Source organism: Cervus elaphus, chromosome 14, assembly GCF_910594005.1.
Source record: "Cervus elaphus chromosome 14, mCerEla1.1, whole genome shotgun sequence".
Classification (NCBI taxonomy): Eukaryota; Metazoa; Chordata; class Mammalia; order Artiodactyla; family Cervidae; genus Cervus; species Cervus elaphus.
In genome coordinates this window covers 70,856,380-70,866,566 of record NC_057828.1, presented here as the reverse complement: position 1 = coordinate 70,866,566, position 10,187 = coordinate 70,856,380, and the positions used below count along the sequence as shown (strand labels likewise).

General features: G+C 43.9%; 1 long non-coding RNA gene across 1 annotated transcript; it reads right to left on the bottom strand.

The window, feature by feature from the left end:
- Positions 1-7,160: 7,160 nt before the first annotated feature.
- On the bottom strand, positions 7,161-9,245 carry LOC122707898. The gene is made up of 3 exons (XR_006344955.1): positions 9,175-9,245; positions 8,661-8,799; positions 7,161-7,618 (listed from the first exon to the last, which is right to left on the bottom strand). It is a non-coding gene; the product is annotated as an uncharacterized LOC122707898 (long non-coding RNA).
- Between the last annotated feature and the right edge of the window lie 942 nt (positions 9,246-10,187).

Genomic DNA, 10,187 nt, shown 5'->3' with positions numbered 1-10,187 from the left:
GATACTACATCTAATACCTCTCAGAACCAAGAAGAAGGCACCACGCGTGATAGGAGTCTTTGGGTTTGGGGGAGAGAGCACATTCCTGACTTGAGAATACACAAGTGACCAGGAAGGCTGCAGCTGTGAGTGGGCTCAGAAGGAAGGTCCATGCAGCAGGTTCAGAACGTGGTACGAGCAGCCTGCCACTTAATCTAGTTGACCCAGAGGATCATATGCACAAAAAGGATGTTGTGCAGAATGTACGGCAACCCCACAGGAGAATCATAATATACAGAACTCTAAGCTTTTGGAGCAAGGACATGCCTTTCATGGCAGAGAACTAAACACAGTTCAAAAGAGGACTCCTTGCATGCTGCTGGACCCGGTAGAGATGGATCATCTGATCATGGCACTAAGTGATCATGCAGCCAGAGCGCCCCGTTATGGAGGGTTTACTAGACCCACCAAATCACAAGATTGGTCAGGCACAAAGCCATCAGTTGCAAGATATAAATAGGACATCCAGAATCAGGCATGGGCAGGGCCAGAAGGTAAAAACTGCAGAAGCCCGTGGTGTCATCCACCACTGTTGTACTTGACCTTAGCTAACATCTCTGACCAGATGGGAGGCCCCTTATGACCACCTGATGAAGGCAGGAAAGAGCCAAACTTGGTTTATGGATGGCTTGGTGTGGGGTACAAGTTGAAAATGGACTCCTAATGAGCTGCAGTCACACGAAGTGGTGGCCTGCAGCAATGAGGGGAAATCCTACTAACGGGCAAAGCTTTAGGTGGTATATCTGATCATAAACTGTGTATGGAAAGAGAAGTCAGCCAAGGTAAGAATTTTCTAGACTCCTGAGTAACAGTGAATGGCTTGGCTGGACAGGGACATAACACCAAGATGTTTGCAATATCAGAGACAAAAAAAAAAAAAAAATCTGAGAAAGGAGCATGTTGATGGATCTATTAAGAGTGGGTGTAAAACACGAAAATCTTTTCATATTAATGCCCGTAAGAGAGTAAACACCATGGAATAAATAGACAACTAAACAACCAACTACTCATAATAACTGAGCTAATTGATATCAGCCAGCCTCTGTCATTAGCCACTCTAATCCTGGTGTGATGGGCTCATGAATAAAATAGCCACTGTGACAGAAATAGAGGGCATACTTGGGTTCCTACTCACCAAAGCCAACTTAGTTATTGCCACTGCCAAATGTCTAATCTGACACAAAAAGACCAGGGCTGAACCCATCCCTCAAGGAGACCAACCAGCCACTTGGTGGTAAATTGATCAAAGGGGATCCCTTTCAACCTGGATGTGGCAATTCTTGACTGAAATCAACACATATCCTATTTGCAAGACTTTGACCAGTTGACTACAGATGTTTAATCTACCGACATTCACTTAATATTTCACTTATTATCTACTTAAAATCCACTGAATGTTACCTCTGACTTTGGGACCCACTTTATAGAAAAGGAGGTATGGCAGTGGGCACACAACCAAAGGATACATTGGTTCTATTAAATATCATCACACACAGAATCTATAGACCTCATCAAGCAATGAAATGGTTTTTTGAGGGCACAGTGAAAGTGCTAGCTTAGAGATGAAACCTGCAAGAATCAAGTACCATCCTCCAGGATAAGACATATCTCTTTAATCAACAACCATCATATGTTGTTGTTGGGGACCAAGAAGTGGAAGGTGGAGTGCCCCTGCTCACCATCACTCCCAGTGGCCCATTTGAGAAATCTTAATTCTTCATCTCCACAACTTTAGGTTTCATGGGGCTAGAAGTCATAGTTCCCAGAGAGAAGGAGGGATTCCCTGCTTTGGACCAGAGATGGTCTTCAACGTGGGTGGGCCTGACCTACTCACCTGATAATCACGTAGATTATCCAGTGATTCCCAGCAATGTTCAGTGATACCCAGTAATAGCCAATAATGTCAGGCAAGTCCCTGAGGAATCCACATGTAACTGAATTTCCCTAGAGTAGAAGACTCTTGTGATTAATTTCTTGGGAGCTGTGAAGACAGCCCTAAAGGAGCATTAGAGACAGGCTTGCAGTCAGATATTCAGAAGTCAGAGTACACCTGGGTCCCTCTCCTTTCAGAGAGCCTCCCACGAGCACACTTGGGAAAAGAAGATCAGGGCTTCCTCACAGGTTCATGAATGGGTTATACAGGTGTGCAGGGAGGGGATCTTGCTCCCTGAGTCTGAGGGCAGCTGGGTGGGGTCTGCGGCAGCCAGAGAGAACCTCCAGCAAAAAGCAGCCTCTTCCAGAGCTCCTCATTAGGTTTCCCTCATGAAAAACTCGACAAGCATCTGAATGGAAGAAGGGAGGGTATGGGAAGCCAGATGAGTCCTAGAAAGATCTTGTTTTGATGCTGCTGACTTATGCATGAATGGATCAATGTGTGAATTCTCTGGATTTTACTTAGATTTCCTTACATAATTCTCTATAGAACTGTATTGTTTCTCTTTTCCATGGCCAATTAAATTGGCCATCAGATCTTACTCTAAGGAAAAATTCACCTGAAAGAGTGTCACCTGGCTAAGTGATGAAACTTGAACAGAAGTGCTGAGTCAGTTTAGAACTGGTCCTCACTCAGGCAGGCATTCTCCCTTGCTGGGGTGAAGGGCTATTGTGATATTGCCCAACAAATAAGAAAACATCTTCTTCTCTCTTATACTATTTGCCCTTGAGGTATAACTAACATACTTTTGAATCTTCCCAGGCATCTTTCTTCCCACCCACCCCCCTTGATGGTACCATATGCTTTCATCTTAGAAAGAAATGCTGGGTTTTTTTTTTTTCTTTCCCTTTGTTCACTGCAGGGCAGTGTCAGACAGTGCGTCTATCCAGGGAGTGAGATTCAAGGAGACTGTAGGGGAGAGGCATTGTTTCTGGCAGGAGGCCATGCTTGCTGAGCTTGTGGTCTACCTGGGTCCTCGTCATGGCCTTGGGCAGGCTACTTGACCTGGGCCTCAGAGGGATTCAGTCATTAATGTAGAGTGGCTGGTGGCATAGGGTGAGCTATTCTGATACCCAAAGAGAAAAGAAGCCTTGTGATTACCCAGAACGGATGCTGTGACAGGCTCACACGGAACTCCTCAACTCAGAATAGGAAGTTTCTCACTTCTTTGTGTGAGTTTTCTCTGGTGTTTGAGTCAGAAGCAAATACAGGCAAAGTTACACTGGTTCCGCCAGTATTACCAGCATTGGCTCTGAGGACAAAACAGTGACTATTCCAGATTTTCACTTCAAAACCAGTGTGTCGACTGTTTGTCTTCCCGCTGCTGGGTGGCAGGGTGAGCAGGGAGCAGGATGCTAAAGGGTCTTTTGTGTTTATCACCTCTTGTTTTTTATGATAACTTTATGTGGTCTTTCCCAGCTCCTGAACTCGTACAGATCAGGACAAGGTCTCTTTGCTTCTACTTTTCTCCTTTATAACAGCAAGCAGATTCTCCTGAGACCGGAAACATTTGTTTTCTCAGCCCACTAACTCCAACTACAGTACATTTCCTCCTTATCATCACTATTTAGTCTGTAATTATTCCAGTCTACTAACTCCCACAGAGGTTGGGGATAGCCGTGGCTAAATTGCATAAATCACTGATTTTGGGTCCTTCATTGTCATTAATAAATGCAGGACATGGGAATCCCTAGAGGTCCAGCTCCTCAAATTTGATGCACATTTATGTTTACCATCCAGGGACAGAAACAGAAGCTATTGGCAAGGACTTTGCCATGAAGATCAGAAGTTTCATTTAATCTATCATGATTGCAGGCTCTGTTTATTCTCTTGTCAAATGGCTAATGATAAGCTGATTTGACTAAGTTATGAGAACGACATCTAAAACAATGAAGAAGTGAAATTCTATTCAGGTACAAACCACCTCTTCCCAAAGTTATAGATTACCAGATCTCAAGTTACCCAGATGTTTGGCTTTACAGAGAATTGAAAGGAATCAACCTAAAACACAGTTGCTAAAAATAGCCCCTCCCATATTTTCATTTAACCTTACATATGAAAGCTGTTTCATTGGATGGTCAGTGAGCATCATCAATTGTTGGTGGCAGCAAAGGGGACAAAGCGACCTTTGGAGTTTTCCCTCAGTCTCAATTAGAAATCACACTGACCTGTAGAACTAAGCTCTGTATGATTAGATATGCATACGTAGAAGTTCTAAAAGGAGTGCTCAATAGTCATCTTCATCATCAGCCAGTCAACACACAAATTGCATTAAAGCCCTGGATACATAGAACAAGGAAGTCAAGAGCTACACAATACCCTGGATGCTTTAGAAGCATTTATCCTGCAGGAAGCTATGTATTTTTCTTGTGAGTCTTAAGTGAACTCATTGGCTAGAAATCTAGTTGTTTCGGATATTAAGACATTGTGGCACACAATGGCAGGGGCCTGGGCTGTTGCTTGGCTTTGCATTGGTTATCCACAGTGGGAAGAAGGTAGCCTACGGGAGCCCCTGTAGGGCTCCATGGAAGTCATTTACATACGGTCTTTAGAAGTGTCCCTCTCTCACCAGCCCTTGGGGACAAGACAGATGGCAAACAGAGAAGGCTCAGGGAACCCCAACATCTGGCCAAGTGGTTCCACGCAAGGAAAGAAAGTTAAATCTCTTTGATTAGAGTAGGTTACACACTCCTTCAGGACCTCTATCCTCTCTGCTTCAGGAACAATGCTCTTAAAGTTTTAGAGAGATTTTTGAACCCATTCAAAACCCAAGAATAGCTATCTCAGTAGGAAGAACTTATTAACCAGAGATTTTTAAGTAAAGCAAGTCAGTACGAGAAGAGACTCTAGGAGGAAGAAATGGGATAAAGAGAAAAGAGAGAGAATAAATAAATAGTTCAAATAAGAGTTTGACTTTATTTCCCATTGTGTACTCTTCCTAAACCAAGATTTTTATACATTGCATCTATCAATATGAACTGGTTAAAAAATAAAGGAGAAGAGATCCTTAAATAAATAGTAAAGCTAATAGAGACCCAGGGACAGATCCTTCTCTCAAATGCACAGCTTGCTGCTCCACATATAGTATCTTGAAAAATCTTACTGCCTTCAAAGATACAGCCGTTGGCACCAAGCACCATGCCTCCAAGTTTAGAATGTGGACCTCCATATTTATGTTCCCCAGATGGTGGAATTTATAAATGCACCATGGGGTGCTATTGAAATTAATAATTTAATTCATTTCCGTGATTGTGCCATGATTGCTAGTCATTATGGCAGTAGCAGTTAGCAGAGTCTCTCAGTTCTGGGATGTAGCTGAAGGGTAATCTCAGTGAGAGTAATTCCTCTGTCATCCTATTTCAAATGCAGTCAGTCCCTTCTGAATGGGGAATAGCCAAAAGTTTCTGGAATGGAAATGAAGGCAGCATCAACCTAGTTAGATGAAAATGGCTTCAATTTATGCGATTTCAGAAGTTTGAAAGCAGTCCTCTAAGGACCAGTGAAATGATCTGTGATTGTTTAGCTTGGAGAAGGAACAGATATGAAGAGACCCCAAGCACTGTCTCCAAACACACAAATCTCTCACTCTCTGTCTGTGGACAATCTACATCCAAATGCTTGAGAATTAACTGCACTTTTACTTTCTATTCCCACTTGCCTGCTTAGCAAGGGAATATATTGGCAGCTGGACTACGTGACTTTTGAAGTCCCTTCCAGAGATTCTCAGAGATTCCCTGAGTCAACGGTGGGGTGGAGGGAATAGTGGAATAACAGCTCTGTATTTCCTCAAGGGAAGTCCTTACTTCTCTCAGCCTAATGATCTGGAAGCCTAAATGGGCAAGAGGGAAAATTATTGGGCACAGGCACACATAAATTTGGCCAATGTAAGCCCACTGGAATTTTGAACCCAGGAGGCTGTATGCAACTGCCTTGGATTTATAAAATACCTCTTTTTCTTTGAGAAACTTAAACCAATTTCCATATTCCCCTCATTATCCTCAAAGTTTTTGTTAATCACAGAAGTAAGGCCTGACCTCGAGATCCTCATTCAATAGCTAAAGGAAATAATCCCTCAAAACATGGGATATAGATTCTGCTACCTTAACTCCTCGCTTTGGCTTCATCCATTTGATTTGGCCTTTGGACGACTCTGTTTCTGCCCAATTGTCAGAGCCTGGATGAGTGGGGGGAGGGGGGGGGGGAGCAGAATGATTTCTTACATCACTTCCACTGGCAATAACCCCGCAGGGGGCCCAAGCTCAGACTCTGCCCACCACTGCATCCAAGAGCAGGGAAGGGTCAGTTGGGAAACAGAAAGCAGATGAACACAGCTACTCCCAGCTCCCAAGAGGAGGACTGGAACCTAGCAACTCCATAAAGACCAGACCTCTCTCCTCCTTCACTTCACACTCCTGCCTCATGTGGGTCAAGGAGCTCTCAGGAGAGACCCAGGACTCAGAAACATAACCACCTTTTTGTCCCAACCTGGTATCAAAGAAAACGTCAAAAAGATTTTGGGTTTGGGAAAATGGCAACAAAAATTTGCCCTATAGTTATTGCTTTTCAGGAACTACCCAGTAAATGTCCCTGAGGAGCTAAGTACATGGCAACTACAAGCAGGACATCCCAGAAATTGTTCTGAGAGACAGTGGTGAGCATTGCACGCTACATGTCCAGGACTCCTTCTTTATCTACCTAAGGGTCTCACCTCTTGCTTTCCTGACAGTTTGTACCTCTTCACTAGTACTTCTCACACTCTGCTTAGACTGCAGGCTCTGAGAAAGTGTGCGCTGTGTGGCTCCATAGCTGCCCCCATGACACCAGCCCCGGGATTTCACACAGGGGAACGCTGGGAGATGTTACTGAATCACGTTCATCTGATTAGTGGAAACAGTAGGTTCCACCAAAGGGCAGGTGGTGGAATTTGCTCTGTAGTAAATTCTCTACATAGCAAACTCCGTTCCAAGAGCACATTCATAAGCCTAATTTGTTCATAAGTCCAACAAAATTAGCGTAGGTACCCAACTAATGCAATTAACTATATAGGACTGGACTGTAATAGGTTTATAACACTTTTCCCATGGATAATACATAAAAAACAAACACAAAAATTAAAGGAAACTTTTAACCTTACAGTACAGTACCTTGAAAAGTACAGTAGTCCAGTATAACAGCTAGCATACGGGGCAAGAAGAGTTACTGACCGGAGAAGAGAGAGGAGGTGGGAGACAGTAGAGCTGAAGGAGAATCAGCAATAGGAGATGGAGGGCAAGCTGCAGTTTCACTCACGCCTGACGTTGATGAGGACAGGTTCTCATCCTGGAAAGTTCACAACTTGAAGATTCACAGGCAGGGGACTTACTTTTTTTTTTTTTTGGTCATGAAAAGAAGATGTAAGGAGAACCCGAACTCCTGAAGTACACTGCACCTTAACTATGTGTCAGAAGAGAACGAAGTTAAGGCGGCGTTCTGAGAACCGCAGGATCCGCGCTCCTCAGCCACACCGAGGCCACGGGGGCGGGGGTGGAGATCTGCAGCCACTGGCTTCGTCTTCTCTTCCCGCTGCCCTCAGGCAGTTGTTGTTGTGGCCGCTGACAGTGACACTTCACGGGTCGTTACTTACTCTTGAAAACGCCTTCCAGTGACCTGGCAAAAGTACGTAGAAGACAGACCCTTGGACTAAAAGTCAAGTGAACCAGGTCCTAATTCCAGCACTTTCCCCAACCTGCCGTGTGAACTTGGGCAAATCTTGAGTTGACCTTGTTTTCAGTTTCCTCGTTGAGAATGCCATCATGGAAGGAGAGTGGGCTTGGGGGTTAAACGACCATGAGTTTAAACACCACAGCTTGCTTTTATAAGTTATGTGACTAAGCAAGTTAATTCACTCTTAGTCTCTAGTTCTTCACTTCTAACACGAGGTTAGCATATCCTGATGTAAAACCTTAAGGGCTTCCTTACATATCCTGATGTAAAACTTTAAGGGCTTCCTTACATATCCTAATGTAAAACTTTAAGGGCTTCCCTCATAGCTCAGTTGGTAAAGAATCTATCTGTAATGCAGGAGACCTTGGTTCAATTCCTGGGTCAGGAAGATCCCCTGGAGAAGGGATAGGCTACCCACTCCAGTATTCCTGGGCTTCCCTGGTGGCTCAGCTGGTAAAGAATCTGCCTGCAATGTGGGAGATCTGGGTTCGATCCCTGGGTTGGGAAGATTCCCTGGAGAAGGGAAAGGCTACCCACTCCAGCATTCTGGCCTGGAGAATTCCATGGACTGTATAGGCCATGGGGTTGCAAAGAGTCAGACATGACTGAGCGACTTTCACTTTCAGAGAAGAGCTTTAAATGAGCTTAAACACATAAAACACTTAGCCAAATACCTTCATAAACTAGGCATCCATATACGTTATTTGCTTTTCTATAAAATCGGTGTTATAGGCTGAATGTTTATATCCCCTGCAAAAATCATACATTGAAATCTAATGCCCAGTGTGATGGCATTGGGAGGTGGAGCTCTGGGAGGTAATTAGGTCACAAGAGTGGAGGATTCACGAATGGAGTTAGTGCCCTTATAAAAGAGGCTCCAGAGAGTTCCCTCACTCCTTCCCCCCTGTGAGGACACGCTGAGAAGTCAGCCCTCTGCAACTTGGAAGAAAACTTCACCAGAACCCAACCATGCTGGCACACTGACCTTGGACTTCCAGCTTCCAGAATCTTGAGCAAAATAAGTTTCCACTGTTTGTAAGCCACCAGGTCTGGGCAGTTTTGTTATAGCAGAATAAGACAATGGGGTTTCACCTCCTCCTTGTCAAGTTGCTCTAAGGATCAACCTGGATTATAAACAATAAAGTTCCTGAAAACTGAAAAACACCTTGCATTTGTATTCACATGGGAACGAGAGAAGCAGAACATAAACAATGGGTTGATGAGGAAGTTTCATCTCTCATGGAAAAACCCAAATAAAACTTTCTGGCCGACCCAATATCTAGTTACTATTGTATTATGCTCCAATATCCAAAGAAAAGTATCTAGTGTTTTCAAAGTATTTTTGAAACAAATTTTAAGAAGGAAAACAACATGAATTGTTTTTTATCATAAGAAGCCATTTGTAGGGGTGTGTAGCGAGAGGAAATGAAACCCCAAGTGTGATAAGATGTGGGATGATGACAGAAGTGGCTCTAATTCACACCTCGATCCTGGCTCACCTGTAAAGTGAGTTCCAATCCAAACTAAACGTGTCAGAGCAGGGAGATTGGTCCAATTCCAGTCAATCTTGAGTGCTTCATGCTCACTGAAGACCTTGTGAAGATGGGTAATGGCTAGAGGTCTTTTTATAAACTCCTGCTGAGTGTGCCAGGCATCTGAAAACACCGTGGCCACTCTACTTCAGTCACACAACTCTTTCCAAACTCTGATGCAGGGAGCACTTTTCCACGGAATGTTTATAGTGCTCTGGAGTCAACTATGTTTAGGAAAATCTTTACCCCTGTCTCAGATATTCATAGCACATATTGGTAGAGTAAAGCTTCTGAGAGGTCTTGCAGAATGAAGCACACTTGTTTAACTCAGAATTTCCCAAACTAATTAGACCATAAGACTTTCCCCCTTTCCTCTACAAAGTCACAGTTCATAGCTGCTAGAACAATGTTCCGTGTAAACACAAATAAAAGGAGAGATCTGTGCCCCCACCATGGACCCCACTCTGCTATACCGTGGCCTCAGACAGTCTGCCACAGAGGAAGGTTGGTGAGAAACAGCTTCAGGGCCTTTGCTGGAAAACTGTGCATATTCTCCCAACAGTGTTACAGAAATAGGATGTCACTTGGAGGAGCAGAGGTTATAGATGTATATTTCAATATAGCAAATATCACCACGACATGGCCACTGCAGAGGGTCTTGGGCAAGGGACACATATGTAGCTCCATCCAGTGCCAGAGAACATTTCATTCTCAGATGGAGACACGAGCAAAGAGGGATACAGAGAGGGAGAAAACTGAGGCACTGCCCTCATCCCGGAATGTTACGGCAAATGCACTGAAAGTCAACCCACACACCCTGCTCTCCCGCCCCTGCTCAAAACTGTTTCAGATCCAAACAGTAGAGCTCAACATAGCATTGAGAGAAATCTGGCATCTTAAAGGTGGTTATACAGTTTTCTAAATTCACTCTCTGAACATGGTTCTGGCAAAAGTTTAATCAAGTAGTAAAAAATCATATG